This window comes from Neomonachus schauinslandi, chromosome 8 (assembly GCF_002201575.2).
Source record: "Neomonachus schauinslandi chromosome 8, ASM220157v2, whole genome shotgun sequence".
Taxonomy (NCBI): domain Eukaryota; kingdom Metazoa; phylum Chordata; class Mammalia; order Carnivora; family Phocidae; genus Neomonachus; species Neomonachus schauinslandi.
The window spans coordinates 29,159,674-29,183,965 of record NC_058410.1 but is presented as its reverse complement, the minus strand read 5'-3'; the positions used below and the strand labels follow the sequence as shown (position 1 = coordinate 29,183,965).

The 24,292-nt window shown below is 36.7% G+C and overlaps 1 protein-coding gene and 1 pseudogene across 1 annotated transcript in view; both read right to left on the bottom strand.

Moving 5' to 3' along the window:
• AHI1 (Abelson helper integration site 1) overlaps positions 1 to 24,292 on the bottom strand; it is a 222,548-nt gene that overhangs the window by 49,540 nt on the left and 148,716 nt on the right. The window lies entirely within an intron of this gene.
• On the bottom strand, positions 3,819 to 23,077 carry LOC110583130 (annotated as a pseudogene).

The window sequence follows — 24,292 nt, the reverse complement described above, 5'->3', positions numbered from 1 at the left end:
CTAGAAAACTAAGGATCTGCCCCTGCTGTTCCTCATCCTGGCTCTGGTACATGGAAACAGCACAGCTCTGATGAATCTTACAGAAGTAGGAAGTCCGTGTATGCTTATTTCTCTGGACTCAGAGGTGGCTGCTGGGAAGAAGAGCAGGAGAGATTCAGCTTAGGCAAGAGAATCGTTCAGGAAGTCCCACATCAGGCTTGTGTCCTTGGGTGGACTTTGATAATGTGGAATTCATCAAACTGGAGTCAGAAAAACTTTTCTGAATTGTCTACCAGGGTCGGATGGTAAGAGTTCCTTCAGAGGTACAGGGGTCCAAAAGACCTAGAATATCCTAGATTTCCATTTTCCTACTAAAGTATCCACGGATTACCCGTCTCATAATACAATCAAGCATAGCACACCAGTTCTACATGGCTTTCCAGTCCTGGCAAATATGTTCCACCCTCTATATCCCTGTTATGGACTGAATTGTATGCTCCCCCAAATTCATAGGTTGAAGCCCTCACCAGGTGACTGTATTTGGAGATAGGGCCTTTAAATATGATACTTAAGGTCAAATGAGGTCATATGGGTGGGGCCCTAATCCAATAGGACTTGTGTCCTTATAAAAAAGAGGAGGAAATAGCAGAAGCACAGCCAACCGTGCAGAGCAAAAGGACACAGGAGGACACAGTGAGAAAGCAGCTGTCTGCAGGGCCAGGAGAGCGGTATCAGGAGAAACCGACCCAGCGGGCTACTTGATTTTGGACTTCTAGTTTCTAGATCTGTGAGCAAATCAATTTTTGTTGAAGCCCTCAGTTGACAGTACTTTGTTACAGCGGTCCTGGCAGACTAACACAGTTCTACAACCTGATGGTGTCAGATGAATCATTCTCTACTGCCTGTCTTGGCACTGCCACTCACCAATACCTCACTTATAGCCATTTTAGGTCCTTACCAGCTTACTGTACTGTGTCCAACACTATTATATTATCTCCTAATGTAGAAACAATGGCCTTGTCACCAACATCCTTAGGAGGGTGATGGTTGGGGAGGCCACATCCCTCCAAGCGAAGGAACAGTGTTTGGAGAACGTCATCATCATACCATTCCTGACATGTAAGTGCACAATCGCTATACAGTGAGGAATCGGTGTGCTTCACATGCCAACTCTACGTTCTGGCAGTGGAGTTACGACCATTCCTTCATCATCATACTGAAGGTACATGACCAAAGCCACGTGGCTTATGATAACCTGCTTATATTCCAGTGTTCGTTTTCATCCAACATGCCATCTCATTTGAGGACCACTTACTCTCTTTGAGCATCTTAGTATACACAGTAAACTTCTCTGCTTATTTTGATTTGCAGTGGATTCTGCATAATTGCCTTCCCCATCTGCAATTACATTTTGCTACAATCTCACTGTTTTAGGGTAAAGTAAAGCTCCATAAAAAAGTTGGGAGGGGTGCCTCAGTGGAACAGTCAGTTGAACGTCTGACTCTTGGTTTCGGCTCAGGTTGTGATCTCAGGGTCGTTAGATGGTGCCCTGCATGGGGCTCTACGCTCAGTCTGCTTGGGATTCTCTTCTCCCTCTGCCCCTCCCGCTGATGCTCTCTCTCTCGCTCTCAAATAAATAAATAAATAAATAAACCTTTAAAAAAAAAAAAGTTGGGAGACACAATCCCATCAAGAGGTTTGTTTTAAATTAATACTGTATCTATTTTTTGTCTTCTGGTAGGTCTTGTCATGTGTCTTGACCATTCTTGTGATGAGTATCTTTTATAACGTACCACACGGTGCTCTGGCACTTATGCGACAGAATATCCTCGGCAATATCTTTGAGCTGACACAGGAGTTATGACATCTTTCTGCAAAAGAAGTTCAAAAACATTCATTTATGTGCCCACGTTGGTAATGACAGGTCTGGGAAATGGTCAAATTTTGTCCACGACTCACATACTTGAAACAGTGTTCCTTCTTCTCCGCAAAGCTTGCCGAACTGCTTGGGGGCAGTCATGAGGGAAGTGGCACTGCGAGCTTTTATTTATTTATTTATTTCCTGACATTCATTTTTCAGTCTTCAAAGCAGGGCTTGCCAGAGACAATTTCTTGGTTTAAAAAAGCAGAGTCTGCCAGGCTGTTATAAGACATTTAGGTGAATTCTTCTTTATATTATCTTCTGAGAGATTTTTCATTATTATTGTTATCTCTGAAGAAGTCTCAATGGTTCTTGAAACCAGTGTACTGAAGGAACCAGTATTGTTCAGCAGCAGAGGTTTCTTGCAACTTCAACTATAATATAAGAATCAATATTCATAATGGTCCCAAGTCATTCAACAGGCTGTTATGTTGAATAAACTCAGACACCTGAGTACTTTCTCCTCTAGTACTGACTGCTTCAGCTGGATCTATGGTCACTGGGGAACTTCTTTGTGCGAGGCTGCAGCCAATGTTCATCTGGATCCCACCACCTTCCCTCTGCTTTCTTCCTTGCTTAACTTAATTTCAGACTTCTGGCCTCTAGAATAGTGAAAGAATAAACTTCTCTTGTTTTAAGTCACACCATGTTTGTGGTAATTTATTATAATAGCCCTAGAAAACTAATACATGTGAATTTTACTGTGGTGAATGCTGGATTTTCTTGTATTCCCTTATAGAGTGTTGGACCTTTTTCTGGCATGTAGTTACTTGAGATTAGTTTGATCCTTTCCAGGTTTGATTTTAAGTTTTGTTAGAGCAGATTCAGGAGGCTTTTAGTCTAGGGCTCAGTAACCCCCACTACTAGGGTGTGATCCTCCTGATAATTCTACCTGATGCCCCACATATTAGAAGGTTTTTCCAACTTGGCTGTCAGGAATGTGAATTGTTCCCATTCTGCTATGTAGCCTACTAATTCCTCATGGTTCTTTCCTTATGGAGTTTTATCCCAAGTGTGGGCACATCAGTACTCAGCCAAAGACTTATTAAGGGTACTTTTATGGTTACTGGCAGGATTATGACCAATAAACATAAGGTGAAACAAAAAGTAACATCTCAGTAATTATTATTTTTTTTTGCCAGATGCCTTGTGACAGTTAAAAGCACATTAACTAAAATGTGTACAGTTTTAGTGCTCATGATAAAGGCACTTATGACCTTATTATACATTTGGCATTCTTTAAGAAAGCACATTAAGCTTTTATAAATAAATATTTAGGTTACATAAACCTAACTTGTACACAAGTGATAATAAGACATTGCTGTTTAAAAAAATTTTATTTTATATATTTTATCCTCATGAATGGCCCTCTCCTCTATCCTTAGAGTGACCTCTGGCTATGTGGTTAGTCTTATGATTTTAGCACTCTGGAACAGAAAGTGACTTACATGCTCTTGCCTGTTCTTACAATTAATTGGAGCCAAGGGAGAAGATATTTCTTTTCGCAGATTCCATAAGGACTGTGCAGAAACAAGTATGGTTTAAGCCAGGCAGCTCCACTTACAGCACTGTTATCTACGTAGTTACAACATGATGGGACTATAGCTTTTTAACCTACGAAACAGCCTGAAAGACTGTACCTTCCAGCTGAAACAGAATGTTTATGATAGATTGTGTTTCAGATGCTGTTTTCTGCTGCTTGGACATTTAGGAAACATTCTTAATGAATTTGTAAAACTCTAAGGACAGGGGTTCCCCCCTCCCCGCCTTCTTTCCAGTTCTAAACTTCTTCACTATTTAGAAGAGGTCTGGGTATAACTGTAGCACTTCAACTGCTTTCTGAGAGAAACCATTTCCATGGCCACTGAAAATATTTCTCATATAATCAAAAAACTGATACTTTTTTTTTTTTTTTTAACTAAACTGTGTGTTTCTTTGGAGTTAAAATGGCTATGACAGCCTCATCACACACTGTCTTCAATCCTTTCTGGGTTAAAGCTGAACTTTCCACATGGGAGCTCCTGTCTCTTTTGCTAGTTTCTGTCCTTGTTCTACACATACAGGTTTTTCTTCCGTATTATTCAGTCTTGCTACAGCTGTGGGGTCACCTCGCAGATCAGCCTGAGTTCCTATTAAACGAGGCACATTTAGTGTGTACTCCCTAAGTTCTGGTGCCCACTCCTCCTTCACATTTTGAAATGAGGCCACAGAGCAGCATAAAAGGAAAACAACAGTCATTGGATAAGATGAAGGCCTCAGATGATAGTTCTCCTGTGTGACCATGCCCGTTGTGTCACAGAGCCTCGGGAGGTGCTGCCTGGTCTCTACACTGAGGCTGACTGCACTGAAGATGGTGGGCACCCCTCCTCCAGGAAGGTGTCAGTGGCACAACTCATGAGTAAGCATGTCTTGTCCACCACCCTGTCTCACCAAGCACCATGCACTTGAGCGTCAGTGTGCCAGCTCATGAGCCATGCTGCAGCCAGCCAGCCTCTGGGTGGGCCCCCTTTCCTGCCCTGCCTATGCCTGTCCACTGCCCCCAGTAATTACTTAACAAGTAAAATAAGCTTTAAGAAAGTCTCATTCCTCAATAATGTCAATTACAGAATATTTGGTCTTTATTATGAAAACAGAAAAAAAGAACAACTTAAAAAATGTTAGTAGAAAACCAAATTTAACAATAAATTCTGAATTGCACAGAAGCACATTACTGAATATCCAAAGACTACTAAGAGTGACATTGGGCCTATATTTTATTTCATGCAAGGAATAAAGAAACATACAGCCCTATTTCTAGCATCACGTGGTAGGAATGTATATGGTCTCTTATGATTATTTCCATAAGTACTATATAAGATACCCGAAACATATTTATAAAAAAGAAACCAAGGTCCTGTTATTTTTAACTGATCTTATCTGGATAATAATAAATTAAGAAACAGAGATAAAAAAGTAAATAATTGCACAAAGTTTATTGTCCCTGTACCAGACAAACTCTGTTTCTATCCTGCTATATAATGCTAGTATATGTGAATCTTATATACTTCATCAAACAAATATTTGAAAATATTTAATTCAAATACCTTCTGGTAAAGTAACTAGGGCAATGGAAAGAATACCAAACAAGGAATCAAAACACTGAGTTTCCAGTCTTGTTTGGGGCCTCCAAGGCTGAAGTATATCATAAAACACTCAGACTGGATGTCTGTAAACTAAGGGGTTTGGATCAGATCCTATGTGGTATACCCTCCAGCTTTAAAATTCTATTACACCAGGTACTCCAATAACTATTCCAAAAGAACAGCATTCATAGATTTTAAAGTAAATTCAAAATATTAATTTGTTGGATAATAGTGTAGCTGTATTAGTTGTGATCATCCATGAACTGGAAAAGCTTGTTTGATTGCTGCAACACTACACAGGAAAAGCCTCCTGGTAATAATAAAGAACAACAACAATAAAACACTTCTTCTGACTTATCATTTGGAAATACCACTTTGACAAATACGAATGTCTTGACCTTTGGACTTCACAAATAAAGCTACTCATTTTATACGATTATTATTCACTTAAAACTTTTCTTACTGGAAATCATAATTCATACATTTTGTTACAGTGAATCATTAGTGCTTCATTTAAAAAGTCTCCAAAATGTATCTTTTAATCGAGATACGTTTTAAAAAAATCAAGAGAATGATGCAAATTTTTATAGACTGGACTACAGATTTTTTGTTGTTGTTGTTAGTTAAGAAAAATGACAGTGTACTTTAATTTTCTTTCTTGGGAGAGATAGCAGAGGGAGATTTATGAATCACTTGTTTAGATTAGGGTCTCAAAGTATGGTCTCCAGACCAGCAGCAACAACATTACCTGGAAATTTGTTAGAAATGCAAATTCTTGGACCCCATTCCAGAGCAACTAAAATCATACATTCTGAGGATGGGCCCAGCAATCTGTTTTAACAAGCCTTCCAAGTGATTCTAACATACCTAAAGTTTAGTTAATACTTTATTTCAATAATCTACTTTATAAAATATGCACACTTATTTTTTGCACATATCAAGTATGCAACTGATTGGGTAAGAAATATAAAGCTAAATCTTATAACAAAGTGTTACTGGCAAAACTTAAAAAAAAAAAAAAGTAAACCCGTTCCTCCTTTCCTATTAATTTTACTTATCTTGCTTAGCTTTCCTCTTGTCTCACTGAAATGTTGACTATCTCCAGATTTGAGTAATTCAACATCTATTTTGTCATTTTATCAAAAAGCACAAGCTCAAACTGCAACTAGGAGTCAGGGCAAACATTTCTTAGGTTTCCCTACAATCTCTTGAGGATTAGTGAAATTTTTAAAATAGAAAAACAAGCAAAACTGAAAAATCAAATCTGTTCACCTAGCAATAATCATGTCGTACCTACTGTGCTTACTGTCTCTTACAGGGTAGGGAGACAGCAGTGAACCATACAGACAAAAATCCCTGCTCTAAGAGAGTTTCTGTTTTATTGGATGTTTCATTGTTTTTGGTCTGGTAGCCCTTTTCAAAAAAGGGATACTTTTAGTATTTGTACAAGTTACTCTTCTGTTTATCTACTTTAAGTTGCTAATACATAGTATCAGGGTGTATGCTCATATTAAATTCTAAAATAATAATTTATAATTCCTTCTGAAAAGTATGATGAATTTCTTTAAATTCTCTTAATAAACCATGAGCTATGAGTAAATATAAAATTATTAGTAAGAAAGAACTAGATGTATATTTAAACAAAAATAAATTCAAGTATTTGCAAAGAACATATTATGCACAATTTATAGACACAATTTTAGTAGTTATAAATTTTATACTCCATGGTTTAAGAGAGATTATAGATAGAAATATCTCTCTTATGATAAATGAATGTTCTTCCTTTTACTGTACTGCATTTATTACTTGGTTTTGATCTATGTGTAGATGCTACTTTCCTGGCCAGGTGTTTCCATAAGCCATAGAATTGTGAGAGGTAGTAAAAAAAATTTTAAAAATACTGAAACATGAAAATTTATAAATATTAAAATGAAAAAATGTATTAACTTGTGAAGAATATAAAGACATAAACAGATAAATGTTAAAAACTTAAAAATAAATATAGATAAATAAGTTATGAAAGGGTCTTCAAATAGACCTGTATTGCTACCAAACTACTTTGGAAAAGTCCCCTCTAAACTTGAACAGGCACCTACAGGAACTCTAAAATGTCTAAGTGAGCTGCAATTTCTATTGTTTTCTTTTAGAGCAAAGTACAAGTGTAAGTCTCTGGGCTTAAACATGCATTATAGAGGTAACAGACGTATTACTTTAAAGAAACCTAAGGTCTGGAGACAAGTCTTCAGAGAACAAAATTTAAATCTCTTTTTGATGCTTAATGGCATCTTCAGGATTTCCTGGCCACCAACCCTAAGTGCAAACAGCTGCAGTCCTTGATATTTCAAGACAATCTTTTGAGAACTACTTAAGAGCACTTCTAAGAACATTTGTTAAACTTATTAACAGAATTCATTAAAATTATAAACAATTTCTAAAAAGATGAATTAATTAATATCTCATTCATATAATAAGTATCTCAAGTGTGTTCTATATGTATGGCAGTGTACATAGTATGGGAAATACAAAGAAATGCAGCCTATGGTTCTTGACCTGAAAATGCTTAGAATAAAATTAAGAAAAATATACTGTTTCAAACATTATATGCTAAAAATCTTTATTTTAAAAGTTTAGCAGAAATTAATACATTTATAATAATCTGCTCTGTTTTATGAAATATTTTACATAAAAACACCTCATTTAGATGTCTTAGTTTTATTCAACCAAGGTTTTAAATTTACAAGTTCTAAAACAAATATATAAATCTCAGTTTGGGTCTTTATTCAGCATTAATGTACATCTGTTATTTAATAATCTGTTATGCTATAAGTATGTGTGTATTACTCTAGATATATCTAGAAATATATGTATCTACCATTTAATATTTACTATATGCCAGGGATGTGCTAAGCACATAGTGTATATATGCGTATTCTTTTTTTTTTTGTTTTAGAGAGAGAGAGCAAGCACATGAGCAGGGGGAGGGGCAGAGGGAGAGAGAATCTCAAGCAGACTCCCCACTGAGTGTGGAGCCTGAAGCAGGGCTTGATCTCACAACCCTGAGATCATGACCTGAGCCAAAACCAAGGGTCGGACACCCAACCAACCGAGCCATCCAGGTGCCTTAAAGCATATTCTATGTATATGTGTGTGTGTGTGTGTGTGCACATTTGTAAACATACACATGTATTGATAACTACTACCCTATTTAGTATTTATCATGCCTTTAATTTCTTTAATTATAAACTCAAAGAATTATTATTTGTCTAAATCACACAGTTTGGAAGATTCTAGATAGTAGCAGGTCTGCTTTTCTCCTAAGCCTATGCTTTTAATCTGTAAATTTACATATTTAATTTTGAAGTTAGAGGCCTTCATGGAACCAAGTAAATATGAGGCTGCTTGGTTCACTGTGACTTTCCTTAAGATTATGCTGAAAGGAGGGTGTTAAAAACTTGGTATTTCTATTAAAGAAGGCACATGAAGAAGGTCATCAAAGGATTTTCTTCATATTAGCTTCTTAGTCACAATTTGTTGAGGATACCGAACTGGGAAGTTAGGTGGGAAACTGAAACTGGGCCAAGGTGACAGCTTATATATGTGTATTAACATGTGTGCCCATTTGATTACTACAGTTTATATTCAAGGGTGGAGGGAATTATTGAAATGACTACAGGCAGAGTTAATTAGGAAAGACTGTGCAAAAGAAACCTGAGTAATCAGTTTATAAATGTAAAGAGAAAAGCTTTTCAGGTTGCTAATAGCCAGACATCAATAATTCACTACTCATCTTAAACACTGATGCTCGTCTATTTCCAATTCTAATGTCAATCCAAATATTCTAGGGAAAGCTCATGTACACACATATGAGCATTTGGTTTAGTGGGGAAGAAGGTAAGAATAACAGAAAGATAATGAAAAAGCTTAATGGAAAACATCCCTATGTTACTATATAATTCTAAATGCGTTACATATGGAGATGTACACATATAAGTAAGATGCTATAAAATTTCAGTATTTCAAAAACAGTATTTCAAATGGAAAAACAGGAATCGGCACATAGAATTGTTTTTTTTTTTAAAGATTTTATTTATTTATTTGACAGAGAGAGACACAGCGAGAGAGGGAATACAAGCAGGTGGAATGGGAGAGGGAGAAGCAGGCTTCCTGCGGAGCAGGGAGCCCGATGTGGGGCTCGATCCCAGGATCCTGGGATCATGACCTGAGCTGAAGGCAGACGCTTAACGACTGAGCCACCCAGGTGCCCGGCACATAGAATTTTTAAGATGCAAATGGAAAACTTGAGCACATGAACAAGTGAGTAGAGGAGAAGCACTTTTGGAATGCGGGAGAAAATTTGGCTCTTCCATAAAGGCAAGAACACTGACAAAAATGGTCAAACCCAACTTTTTAAGAAGTATGAAAATTAGCCAAAGCCCTACAACAATCCAAGGAGTATGTATTTCCCCAAAAAACCAGTTGAATCTTGGCAAAAACTGCAAGCTTTGTGGAGTTTTAACCTGTCCCATTCCCATTAACCTCTTGCCAGTTTCTATGGCAGCCTTAAAAACAGACTCACAACGATGGTAACCAAAACCTAGCAGGCTAGCAGTCACCAGATAGGACAGAATGGGTTCAGAGTGCCTCCAAAGCCTTATATCCAGGGAAGCACCACTATATGACCTATGTGGCAGCCCTAAAAAGTCTGTAAAGTTCCATTCTCTGGCTTGTCTTTATTTGGTGTGACTCAGAGCCAGCAGTGTGAACACTGTATCCTGAGGGCATTTGTCAAAAACAGTCAGTGGCAACTTAGACGATGATATGAGTTAGGACAAATAAGGAACTGGCCAAAAAATTAAAAGGAAAAATTGGGAAATGACATGTCTATAGGATACTTTGAAAAGCTCCAACCTTCCTGGAAACGTAGAAGGCCATGTGCATGTGCAGGACTGGGTGTATGCCCAGAGAAGGCTCTAATTTTTCATCTCTGGTTAACCTTGACAGTTTGTGCAAGCAGAAGGTGAAGTGTAAGTAAGGCAGAGTTATAAACTGCCTATTGAAGCAATGAAAACATATCCCAACACACACAGAACCCCTCGGAAAAGGTTGCAGAACTTGGTTCCAGGCATTTAAGGAAATTGTCTAACCATTAGCTGACCAAACAGACACCTCAGTGGTCAAACACAAAAAATACAGACTTTATATAGAATTACTCCAGGAAAATCACCAACTAAATAGATATTAACAGTAACAATAACAAAATGACAAGCCATGGGGAGTAGGTGTAGAAAATCTAATTTCCAGATGTGCCACATTATACCATTTCAAATGTCTAGTTATCAACAAAAAATTATGATACACAAAAGGGAGCAGTAAAGTATAACTCTACACAGGAATCAAATAAGTCAACAGAAATTGTCCCTGAGAAAGCCCAGACATTAGATTTACTAGATTTAAAAAATATATATATATATATCACAGCAAATAGAAAATGTCAATAAAAAACAAATTATTAAATAGAAATTCCAGAGTTTAAAAGTACAATATTAACTAGAAGGGTTCAGGAGATTTGAACTAGTAGAGGAAATAATCAGTGAACTTCTAAGATAAGTAAATTGGGATTACCTAGTCTGAGGAACAGAAAGAAAAAAGAAGAATGTCAGAGCCTCAGAGATATACAGGATATCAACTGTACTATCATATGACTAATGGGAATCCCAGAAGGAGAGAAAAGAGAGAAAGGGGAGAAAAATATATTTGAATACATAATGGCCCTAAACCCCCCAAATTTAATGAAAAACATTAATATGCACATCCAAGAAGCTAAACAAACTCCAACAGGATAAACTCAAAAAGATCCACATCTAGAAATATCATAGTCAAACTACTGAAAGACAAAGACCAAGAATCTTGAAAGCAGCAAGAGAAGAACAACACATCATACAGGATTCTCGGTAAGACTAACAACAGACTTTGCATCAGAAATCTTGGAGGTCAAAAGTTAGTAGGAATAGGCTTTCAATATTTTGTGCTAAAAGAAGACTCAACCTATCATTCAATAAGTAGCAAAACTATCCTTTAAAAAGGAAGGAGAAATTAACATATTCCCAGATAAATGATAACAGAGAGATCATAACTAGCAGATCTGCCCTTCAAGAAAAACTAATGGGAGTCCTTCAGTTTGAAACAAAAGGGCATTTTGACAGTAACTCAAATCTATATGAAGAAATAAAGAGCAGTAGAAAAGGTAACTAACTACATAGGTAAATATGAAAGACAGTATTTTTTTTTTTGGTACCTCCTCCAACTGATTTAAAAGACAACTTCATAAGGAAATAATTACAAAAATGTATTGATAAGCTTACAATGTATAATGATGTAATCTGAATAACAATAACAGCATAAAGGAGACAAAAGGCAAAAGAGCTGTATTACAGCAAGGTTTTAACATACTACTGAAATTAAGCTGATATTAATCCAAACTAGATTGTTTTAAGTTAAAAGGTTAACTGTAATTCTCAGGGTAACTACTAAGAGAACTCAAAGAAAGTATATAAAAAGAAAAAGGGAATTAAAATGGTATAGTGAAAAATATTAATTTAACTAGAAAAAGTGAGCAATAAAGGAATAAAACAACAAAAAGATACATCAGACATAAAGAAAACAAAACTGGGGGGTGCCTGGGTGGCTCAGTTGGTTAAGCTTCTGCCTTTGGCTCAGGTCGTGATCCCAGGTTACTGGGATCAAGCCCTACTGGGATTAAGGCCCACTGGGCTCGCTGCTCAGTGGGAGTCTGCTTGTCTGCTTCTCCCTCTCCCTCTGCCCCCACCCCATGTCCTCTCTCAAATAAATAAAATCTTAAAAAAACAAAACAAAACTGGGATGCCTGGGTGACTCAGTCAGTTAAGCGTCCAACTCCTAATTTTGGCTCAGGTCATGATCTCAGGGTTGTGAGATATGTGAAATGGAGCTCTGCGTCAGACTCCACGCTGGGCATGGAGCTGGCTTAAGATTCTCTCTCTCTCTCCCCCTTGGTTCCTCCCCCTCCGCTCTCCCTTAAAAAAAAAAAAAAAAAAGAAAGAAAACAAAACTACACCGTAGACTTAATTCTACCCAATCAGTAATTAATTTGAATGTAGACAGATTAAACACTCCAAACAGAAGATACGGATTACCAGAATGGGAAAAAAAAATGATCCAACCGTATGTTGTCTATAAGAGACATATTTTAGATTTAAAGACAAAATAAAAAAAATTATAGAGGATGAAAAAAATAAACCTCACAAACAGAAATCAAAAGACGGCTGGAGTGGCTATTCTAGTACCAGGCAAAAGAGAATTTAAGAAAAAAATTGTCAGTAGAGACAAAGAAGAACATTTTTTTTTTAATTTTTTAATTTTTTTATTCTTATGTTAATCCCCATACATTACATCATTAGTTTTAGATGAAGTGTTCCATGATTCATTGTTTGTGCATAACACCCAGTGCTCCACGCAGAATGTGCCCTCCTCAATACCCACCACCAGGCTAACCCATCCTCCCACCCCCTCCCCTCTAGAACCCTCAGTTTGTTTTTCAGAGTCCATCGTCTCTCATGGTTCGTCTACCCCTCCGATTTCCCCCGCTTCATTCTTCCCCTCCCGCTACCTTCTTCTTCTTTTTTTTTCTTAACATATATTGCATTATTTGTTTCAGAGGTACAGATCTGAGATTCAACAGTCTTGCACAATTCACAGTGCTTACCAGCAAAGAAGAACATTTTAAATGATAAAAAAAGTCAGTCAATTAGGAAGACTTAAGTATGTATAAATATATGTGCACCTAATACAGCCTCTAAATACATATGCCTCTAAGTACCTATGGCAAAACTGGTAGAACTAAAATGTGAAACAGTTCCACAACAATGTTTGGAGACTACAATACCCCACTTTCAACAGTGAGAAGAACTAAGCCCAGTATCAACCTGGGAACAGAAGACTTGCCAATACTATAAACCAACTAGATCTAACAGACATCTATAGAATGCTGCACCCAAGAAAAGCAGAGTACATATCCTTATGTGCACACAGAACATTCTCTAGGATAGACTATATGCTACGCCATAAAATAAACCTTTAAAAAAAACCCTGAAATCATAGAAAGCATGTTCTCTAACCACAATGAAATGAAAACAGAAATCAGTTACAGGAAGACCTTTGGTAAGTTCATAAATGTGTGGAAATCAAACAACACACTCCTAAATAACCAATGGATCAAAAAGAAATCAACCAGGGAAATTAGGAAAAGATACACAAAAAAATAAACATGATATGCCAAAATGTATGACTGCAACAAAAAGCAGTGATCTGAGGAAATTCTGTAGCTGTAAATGCTTTTATTGAGAAGAAAGATATCAAATCAATAATCTAATTTTAAACTTTAAAACTAAAAATATAAAACTAAATGTAGAGTAAGCAGAAGGAAGAAAATGATAAACACTAGCATAGAAGTAAATGAAATAGCAAATAGAAAAAGAGAAAAGAAAATTAATAAAACTAAAAATTGGTTCTTTGAAAGATCAATAAAATTAACAAAACTTTATTTAGATTGACCATGGGGTGGGAGGTAACAGTCAAATTAATAAAATCAAGTATGAAAGAAGAGATATCAGAACTGGCCTTAGAGAAATAAAAAGGATCTGAAGGGAGCGCTATTATCAACTGTATGCTAACAAATTAAGTAGTCTAGATAAAACAAATACATTCCTAGAAAGATACAAAACTGACTGAAGAAAAAGAAAATCTAAATGGACTTGTAACGTGAAGAGACTGAATTAGCCATCAAAAAACTTCCCACAAAGAAAAGCCCCCACACAGTATGCATCATTGGTGAATTGTACCAAATGTTTAAATACAAAATAACATCAATCTTTCACAAACTCTTCCAAAAAATAAAAGAGAAATGAACACTTTCCAAATCATTCTATGGAGTCAGTATTTCTGTGATCCCAAAACTAGGCAAGCAAACTACAGACTAAGATTTCTTATGAATATTGATGTAAAAGCATTAATAAAATACCTGTAAACAGAATCCACAACATGTAAAAAGGATTATCCACCATAACCAAGTGAAATTTATCCTAGGAATGACAGGTTAGTTTAACATGAAAATCTGTCAATGTAAAAGACCATATATATATATATATATATATATATATATATATATATATATATATATATATTTTTTTTAGAGAGAGGGGTGGGTAGAGGGAGAGGGAGAATCTTAAGCAGGCTCCATGCTCAGCGCGAGGCCAATCTCATAACCCTGAGATCATGACCTGAGCTGAAATCAAGAGTCGGACACTGAACACACTGAGCCACCCAGGTACCCCTAAAAGACCATATTAAGGTGTTAAGGACAAAACCCACACAATGATCTCAACAGATACTGCAAAAGCATTTAACACAGTCTAACATCCTTTCCTGATAAAACACTCAACAAAGTAAGAACACAAAGGAACTTCCTCAACCTGATACAGGCTATGTACAAAAAACACAAGTACTAAAAACATACTTAATGGTCAAAGACTGAAGGTTTACCCCCAAAGATTAGGAACAAGACAACTTCAACACTGAACTGGAGATTCTAGCTAGGATAATTAGGCAAGGAATAAAAAGGCATGTGGGTGGAAAGGAAGAAGTAAAACTACCTCTATTAGTAGATGACATAATCTTGTGTATAGATAATCTGAAGGTATCTACAAAAAAACCCCCCAAAACATCTTTTAGAATAAAGGTTGCAGAATACAGTATCAATACAAAAAATCACGTATATTGCTATACCTAAGGAATGAACAATCCGAATATAAGGCCAATTCATTTGCAGTATCATCAAAAAATGAAGTACTTCAAATAAAAGTCTGAGTTAAATACTGAAAATCATAAAATATCATTGAAAGAAATTAAAGAATATCTAGATAAATTGAAAGATCCATGTTACCAGATTGTTACCAGATTGAAAGATCCATGTTACCAGATGAAAATACTCTTCAATTTTGATCTATAGCTTCAACAGAATCCCTATCAAAAATTTTACAGAAACTGAGAATGTGATTGTAAGATTCATATAGAAACACAGAACCTAGAATTGCCAAAACAATCTAGAAGAAGAATAAAGTTGGAGGACATGCCCGGATTTTAAAATTTACTACAAAGGTATAGTAATTAAAATAGTAGATTATTGATACAAACACAGGCATATGGAATTGTATGCACTATAATTAATAGCCCAGATATAAAGCCTCACATTCACAGTCAACTGATTTTTGACAAGGGTGCCAAGACCATTAAATGGGGGAGGAACAGTCTTTTCAATAAACGGTGCTGCTAAAACTGGATAACCACATGCAAAAAAAATAAAGTTGCATTCCTAATTCACACCATATACAAAAACTAACTCAAAACAGATTCTAGAACTAAATGTACAAAACTCTCATAAGAAAACTGGAGTCAATCTTTGTGACCTTGGATCAGGCAATGGTTTCTTAGATATGACATCAAAACACTGAGTGACTAAAGAAAAGAATAGATAAACTGGACTTTATAAAAATTTTTTAAAAGATGTTTTGCTTCAAAGGACATAACCAAGGAAGAAAAAAGACAACCTATAGAATCGGAGAAATATCTGCAAATTATATATTTGATAAGAGACTTGTATTCAGAGTATATAAAAAACTCTTACAAGTCAATAAAAAGACAAACCCAATTAGATATAAGTAATACAAATCTATTTACATATTTATATTTATGTATAATTTATATAGTTATGCAATTGATGTATACATAATATGTATATATTTATACATCATATGCCTGGCACATAGTTAAGTACTCAGTAAGCATTAGGCATAACTATTACTATTTAACTCCTAAAGTTCTTTGAGTTATTATAGAGGGATTTTGTAATAAAATATTTCTGAGGATGCCCACAGTTATAAATGTGGTCCTATTTTCCAAATTAAATATAGATTTGCTAACTTCAACTTGATCTGTAAAAACAACAATTCATTTCTACATTTGGCATAATAATCTCTCAATCCAATATATACACATACATATATAACATATTCATTAAAAAATCTTTAATTTATAATATAGTAAAATATAATTAAAATTTGCCCAATTAGGAAATGGGCAAAGGATTTGAATAGATTTTCCAAAGAAGATACACAAATAGCAATTCAAAAGATGCTCTATCCTTAGTCACTAAGGAAACAAATCAAAGTCACAAGATACTACTTCCCACCACTAGGATGGCTATAATAAAAAGGACAATAACAAGTGTTAGTGAGGATATGGAGAAATTTAAACCCTCATACATGCCTGGTGGGATTGTAAAATGGTTTAGCCACTTTGGAAGATATTTGGGCAGTTCCTCAAAATGTTAAACAGAGAGTTACCATATGACGCAGCAATTCCACTACTAAATTTATGCCCAAGAGAACCGAAAACATGTCCACACAAAGACCTATACTCAGATGTTTACACAGTATTACTCATAAGAGCTAAAAATGGAAGAAACCCAAATGCTCATCAATAGATTAATGGATAAAGTGAGGTATATCCATGTAACAAAATATCATTTGGCCATAAAAAGGAATGCAATTCTAATGCATGCTACAACACGGATGAACTTTGAAATCATTATGCAGAGTGAAAGAAGCCAGATACAAAAGGTCGCATATGATATGACTGCATTTATATAAAAATGTCAAGAATAGGCAAATCTATAGAGATAGAAAGTAGATTAGTATTTGCCAGGGGCTAGAGAGAGAAGGCGATGGTGGTGGGGATTACTAATGAGTATGGGATTTCTTTTTTGGGTAACAAATATACTTTAAAATCAGAGTGGTGATGGTTGTAAAACTGTGAATATACCAAAACCCACTGAATTATAGACTTTAACAGGGTAAATGTTTTTTTAGTTTATTTGGAGAGAGAATGAATGATGGAGAGAGAGAGAGAAGGACCAGGGGGAAGGGCAAAGGGAGAGGGAGAAGTAGAACTCCTTATTGAGCAGGGAGCCTGACTAGGATGAGGGGCTTGATCCTGGGACCTCAGGATCATGACTTGAGCTGAAGGCAGATGTGCTTAACCGACTGAACCACCTAGGCGCCCCTATTAGGGTAAATTTTATGCTATGTGAATTAAATCCAAATAAAGCTGTGGTTAGGGCGCCTGGGTGGCTCAGTCGTTTAGCGTCTGCCTTCGGCTCAGGTCATGATCCCAGGGTCCTGGGATCGAGTCCCACATCGGGCTCCCTGCTCGGCAGGAAGCCTGCTTCTCCCTCTCCCACTCCCCCTGCTTGTGTTCCTACTCTCACGCTCTCTCTCTGTCAAATAAATAAAATCTTTAAAAAAAAAAAAAAAAGCTGTGGTTAAAAAAAGAGCATCACAGAAATTATGGTTATGGAAAGTAAAATTGGTTACGATGAATAAAACAACAGATTCAAGCAAAAATACAGAGACCACAGTTCTCCATGACAGAGCAGAGAGCCCTGATTCTGGCTATGGAAATGGACAAGAGAGGTTTGACTGTGGAAATATAACGGAAGAGAAAGAAATACACGTGGGACATAAGAGAGAGAGAGCTAAGCGGAATATGTATATTACCAAGGTTTTGCTGGTAAGCACCAGGGATAGAAAATTACAGTGGAAAGGCCCAATGAAAGTCTGGGAAGACAGGAATTTTATTGAGCTGTACTCATTTTTAGGTTAGGTTTTAGGTTCTTTGGGTTAACAATTAATTATTAACAGCCTAAGTACTTATAAAGATTTTTCTAGCAGAATGGAGAAAGGAAAGAATAAGATCAGAAACATCAACTGAGGAATCAGTCATACTTAGGTATCAGCTGAAACTTGTGTGTATACAATGAGCTTTACAGTAAGTCTCAAGGAAGAAGCGATGAAGCCCAATCACCTCATTCTTGGGTAATAGTTACAATTACCTTCTCATTCCTTCACTCCAGTTCTTCAAACAGCTGTCTGTGGCATGTGGGTAGCACAGTTTGAAGTGCAGCAGGTGTTTGTAATTTCCTTTCTCAAGGTCACAGGTGACTCTGCCAGTGTACTCGATAAACCACAGCTTCTGGGCCCCTTTCTTCCCACCAAACCCCAAGATCCCCTTCTCACATCCAGATTACTCTCTGCTACTTATATGACTTTAACTCATGCACAGCTATTAAAATTGAATTATTTCCAGAAAATCTACTAAGACTCCATCCACTAACCTCAAATCATATCTGATTAAAACTTCCTGGTGGGTAGATGGATATTTTCCAAAATATTTTTTTTTTTGAAATTGGCTTTCTTAGGTAACTTCCATATTAGATTTATTCAGAGGGAAGAGTCCTATATGGCTAGTCCTTTCCTCAAATCCAGGCCTTCACGACCCTTTTTAGCTGTTATTTTGATCAGCCTTTCCAGTAGTGCTCAGCTGCCCTTCATGATTACCCCTGGCCAATCCTGTTAAATGTTACAGTGATGACACAAAGATCAGATGAAATAATATACAGTACACAGCAGCGCTCCTAATAAACAGTACATCAACTGTTTTCATAAGTGCTAACTGATGTTAACATTACCTGAACTGCTCCCAATTTCCAGAGTCTGCCTTGTGCCACTGAGTGACACTAGTATGCAAAGGTTTAGTCACGTTAACGGACTCTGCTCTTAGGGAGTTTATATTTTTGCTTCAGCTACCATAGTTCATTAACATATTCAATTTAAATGTTTCTAGAAGATGCTTAAAGACCTTTAGTGTTCTAAGACATTCAAATGAGAGAACTTACATAAAACACTCTGCACAGTGCCTGGCATACAGTCAGTGCCCAATAAATGATAGGTATAATTACTATCATTCAACTCCTAAAGTTCTTCAAGTTATCATAGAGGAATGGTGTCTTTAGTAAAATATTTCTGCAGAACACCAACAACTATGAATGTGACCACGTTTTCTAAACCAAATATAGATCTACTAACTTCATTTCCCAAGACAAAAATTTATTTCTAGGTTTGGCAAACAAGCTCTGAATCCAGAAAGTGCCCTCAGAGAAGTCTGCTCATGTTGCCATAAGATATGTAATACCAGACAGACGTATGGTGATATGAAAACTTTATGAAGTTTCATTAAAGACACAGAACAAGAAGTTTCATTTCTTTTAGGAATTTATCTCACTTAATCTTTATGCATCAAGCCAATCTGGGACCCAATCGTGTGGTTATACCAGGAGGTGTCCGCACTACTGAATGCTGTCCTGCTGTTTCTGCCGAAGACTGATCTCTGGGGACCCTGAGGTAACGGCAGGATAAAGAGCAGGATCAATTCCAGAAGAGGAATGTGGATATTTTATCTAGAAAAAAAAGGGATCTATGGAATATTAATAGTGGCAGATGTAAATGTCCATCTAGGCAGGAAAAACAGAGCACTAGTTTGATAACTTTTGATTAAATTGCCCCCAAAGTGGAAAATAATATTGTTAGATGATGAGTGTTAAATTTTTTCTTTTCTAAATGATTGCTTCCTTCATTTTATGGCATGATCAACACAAGTTTTGGTTTCTGCTATGGACTATATTAATGCTTCCTTAAGAATCAAATTTTATACTGATTGGAAGGAAAATTTCAAGTAATCACCAAATCTTATTTTAAAAGACGTGCAAGTAAATGCTTTGCTAAAGTATATAATGCAATGTAACACTGAAATTGCTTTTAAATAATAATATGTCCCAAACAAAATGACTTACAAATAAAAACTTAAACTGCCCACATGTAAAGAAATTGTTGCTGTTTTGATTTTGTTCACTGTTCAGTATTTTTCTAATGTTTTGAATAAATACAATCAATAAGCGGCATTATAAAATCTGTCAATGTTACAGAGTTTGGGAAAGAGCTATTATCATACATAAAAAAAATTCAAAAGAATTCTGGCAGGCTGGATAGTGAGTCAAAAATAAATTGATGAAATTCAACAAGGATAAATGAACAACTCTATACTTAGGGTTAAATAATATTAAGCTAATACCTGAAAGATTACCATGTGCTGGACACTGTACTCAGTACCTGAAACAACAGAATAGCACTAAATGAGGTAGGTATTAGTATTAACTCCATTCTAGAGATGAGGATACTGAGACACAGATCTGTAAATAATGGGAAATATGTTTTGACAGCGCATCTTTAAAGCTTCAAGGAGTTATGGTAGGTCACAGTTCAGTATCAAACACAATATCCAGATTACAGAAACCAATAATAACCACTACATTTTTCATTACCATTAGAATATTAAGTCCAGTTCTGGATACCACTTTTCCTAAGAATGGGAACAAACTGGAATGGAATCAACATCGATTAAGGTAAGTAGAAGAAAATGGATATACTTAAGCTAAAAAAGAGAAGATCAAGATAAAATCGATGCTCTTGAGCATCTTAAGAGCTGCATTTATAGAAGAGGAAGCTGATTTGGCCTAAGATGATCTAGAAGCAGAGCAGAGCTAAGATACTAGTTATCTGCAGCAAAAGTACAAAACTTGAATAATTAATGAAAACACAATGTTTATAAGGTAGAACTAGTTTCGAGGAAACAATGTATCCTGGAAACAGGATAAAGAGACTCCTTTATCAAGAGACTTGTTTTCCAGGAAATAAGTAAAGAGACTTTCTTTAGTAATTGCTGGCATATCATTCTCATATGTTGACGCTAAAGAATACAAATATGTAGGGACGCCTGGGTGGCTCAGTCGGTTAAGCGTCTGCCTTCGGCTCAGGTCATGATCCCGGGGTCCTGGGATCGAGTCCCACATTGGGCTCCTTGCTCGGCAGGGAGCCTGCTTCTCCCTCTGCCTGCCTCTCCCCCTGCTTGTGTTCTGTCTCTCTCTCTGACAAATAAATAAATAAAATTAAAAAAAAAAAAAAAGAATACAAATATGTAGAGATTAGAAATGTCTCAACACTTTTATCACAATATCCCACTAATGTTCACAATAAAGCATTAATAAATTAAATAATAATTTGATCAAATTCTTGGGGATTATTAGGATCAGCAATATAATAATAGCTAGTAATAATATGTGCAATGCCCTGTAGAGTACTCAGATTGTAGTGCTGAACAAGATCATACAAAATCCCTCTTTTAAGAAACTGGTGGTTGCCAGAGGGGAGGTGGGTAGGGAGACGGGCAAAATGGGTGAAGGGGGAGTGGGAGGTATGAGCTTCCAGTTATGGCATGAATAAATCATGGGAAAAAAAGGTACAACACAGGAAATATAGTCAATGCTATCGTAATAGTGCTTATAGTAACAGATGGTAGGTAGCTACATTCGTGGTGTGCACCGCATAACTACAGGGTTGTTGAATCACAATGCCGTATACCTGAAACTAATGTAACATGGTGTGTCAGGTACACTTCAATTAAAATAAAATAAAATAAAATGCCAAATTGGAAGGAGAGGTACTAAAACAAACAAACAAAACCCAAACCAAAACCAAACCCAAAAAATAAAACACCAAACTCCTTCTCTTGACGGATTATATATTTTAGTAGGGGAGATAAATTCCTTTATTTTCTTATATGCTTTTCTGCTATAAGGCTTCACATTCTGTAAAATTGTGAATTAAATGTAACAGGGTTTATGGAAAAAATCTGGTTGTTGCAGACTACTTAAAATCTCTGGAGCTCTGTGACTAGGGCACTGACAGTCACAATCCTAACCAAAGTACTAATGTGGTGTTAAATCTGTGCATTTGCGCCCAGTGTTATTTTCAGTCAGTCCTGAGACTCTGCAGCCTTACACCCTAGCATCCATGAGACCTCGTCTGAAAGGTAGGTACTTAAACAGATTTACTTTCAATAGAGACCAGTTTATCAAAATTAAAACTCCAATCCAGGTTTTAGACTTCATCCATCAAACAAGAAAATTTTTTGAAATTAGGAGAAATGTCTTAGCAGCTTCTTCATTTGTATTAGCAGCGACTAAAGTAGCCACTAAAAGAGCTACTTTAGCTTTTAAGAAATTGCTCTGTCTCTCCATTTGTGAGAAAGGCAGCCTCTGATTGCTTTAACACTTAAACCATTCAGAAAAGAATTCCTCTGCTTTCATGCTTACATCATTCATCTACTTATTAATGCACACAGGCTGACTGATATCGCAGAAACACAGACTGCACTTACAATGGCGGTAAGTACTACAAAGAAACAAGGTTAGGGGGCTAAGCAAATGTTTTGGGCAGGGCATATCACCACTTCCCCTTTATGGCATTAAACGGAGCTCCCGCCTTCTGGCTCCTGTCTTCCTAGGTTAAGTTTGTAAGGGAGCAGACACTCTTCGAGCGCTTGCTCTTTTTGCTGCGTGCAGGGGAAAAATGACCAAAACAACTCCTCTGGAGCAAGGTCTTATGGGAACCATGTGTTCATACTTCTAGATATCTCATTGGGTTAATTAAGAAAGTACCTCATCTAGAGTCTAAGCTAAAATGATTTCAATTTCTTTGGTTTTCAAATGCTTTAGATTGTATATACTGTTTTAAAATGTTTAGGCTCGGGGCGCCTAGGTGGCTCAGTCGTTAAGCATCTGCCTTCGGCTCAGGTCATGATCCCAGGGTCCTGGGATCGAGCCCCGCATTGGGCTCCCTGCTCCGAGGGAAGCCTGCTTCTCCCTCTCTCACTCCCCCTGCTTGTGTTCCCTCTCTCACTGTCTCTCTCTGTCAGATAAATAAATAAAATCTTTAAATAAATAAATAAGTAAATAAAAAATGTTTAGGCTCTTTTGAATTGTCCTTGAGTCATGGTTTTGATTAGCCTATTCCTCAAGTTCCCCCAGTTTGTATAACTGAACGTGCCTCTTTCTGTGTTAGGAAAAACAGAGTGGACCAAAAAGACTAGAGGGTAACGTTCCAGCGGAACCCTAGGCAGCCTGGCCAGGGCCTCTCCCCCACTGTATTGCACACACTCCCTAGCCCACCTGTTGGCTAACTTGCACAGATGCCTGGATGCCATCTTCTACTGCTTGGCATCCTTTCACCATGCCCTGGGCTTGGGAAGGTGGAGAGATTTAGTCCTATAGGGAAGGGACTTAGTTTTTGATCTGCTGAAGACAACTAAGCTGTGTCCACCACTTAAGCGGCAGGAAATTTCCAACAGCAATGATGGTGATGGGCATTTGTTACATGACTTGGTGGGTACAAATGCCATGTGTGGAATATAAGGAAGTGTATTCTAACTGAATCCCGAGAAGGAGATGAATGAGACAAATGATGGGTGAGAGCTTAAGGGGTGACTGTCACAGACTTGCTTAGATTTTCTGCTTTATTAGTTCTTTTCGAACTGTAAGGGCAGCTGACAAAGATTCATAGAACTTTAGACCCAAAAGTGGACTTCCTCAACCCTCCTCATTTTACCAACTAGATAAGTCTCTTGGCAAGGGGTCTTGCCACCACTGCCCTACCCTACTCCTTTGCCAAACGCTAAAATCCAGCCTGCATCTTTCTCTTGCCCCGTTTATATTGCTGGATCTTTTCTTCTATCTGAGAAATATTTATTTTTAATGTAATACTATTGCATAAATACCCAAATTTAATTTTTCACTTTTGAAGAACATGGAAAAACATTTACTTTGCACTCTATATAGGTTCATCTTGTGGCAGCCCTTTTGGTTAAATGCTTTCTTTTGTGAAATAAGTCAGCAACATACACACAAGGCTGAGTTAATTTGTATTCTATTTTCCATCCTCTTCTTGTGACAGGCTTCCTGAATTCTTCTGGTTCATCATACCTCCGCGTAGGACCATCTGGCTTCCTTTCTAGGGCACAGTTCCCATTCTCTCAAAAGTTGTTACCTATGATAGAATAAAAACTCCCTCCGTTTCCGTACTCTCTAGGCTTCCAAGATGCTCCGTTATTCCTGATCTCTTATGACATTCTTCTCTCTTTATCTGTCTTCTGTGAAGGTTTTTCTTCCAACCTTTTGAACATGGACATCCCTCAGGTCCAGCCTCTTTGCTCTCATTTATCCTTAGAGTATCAGCATATTTTCATTTATTCATCTAAGCAGTAAATAATGACAGTCTACTAGCAATGGTAAGAGACATAGTCCCTACTTTCATGGAACTTAGATCCTATTGAGGAAGACAGGTGATAAACAAGAGAACAACTAAATAGAAAATTACAAATGGGGATAAATACTAAGAAGGAAAAAACGAGGTACAATAATAAAGATTAAGAAGGGGAGTATCTACTTCAG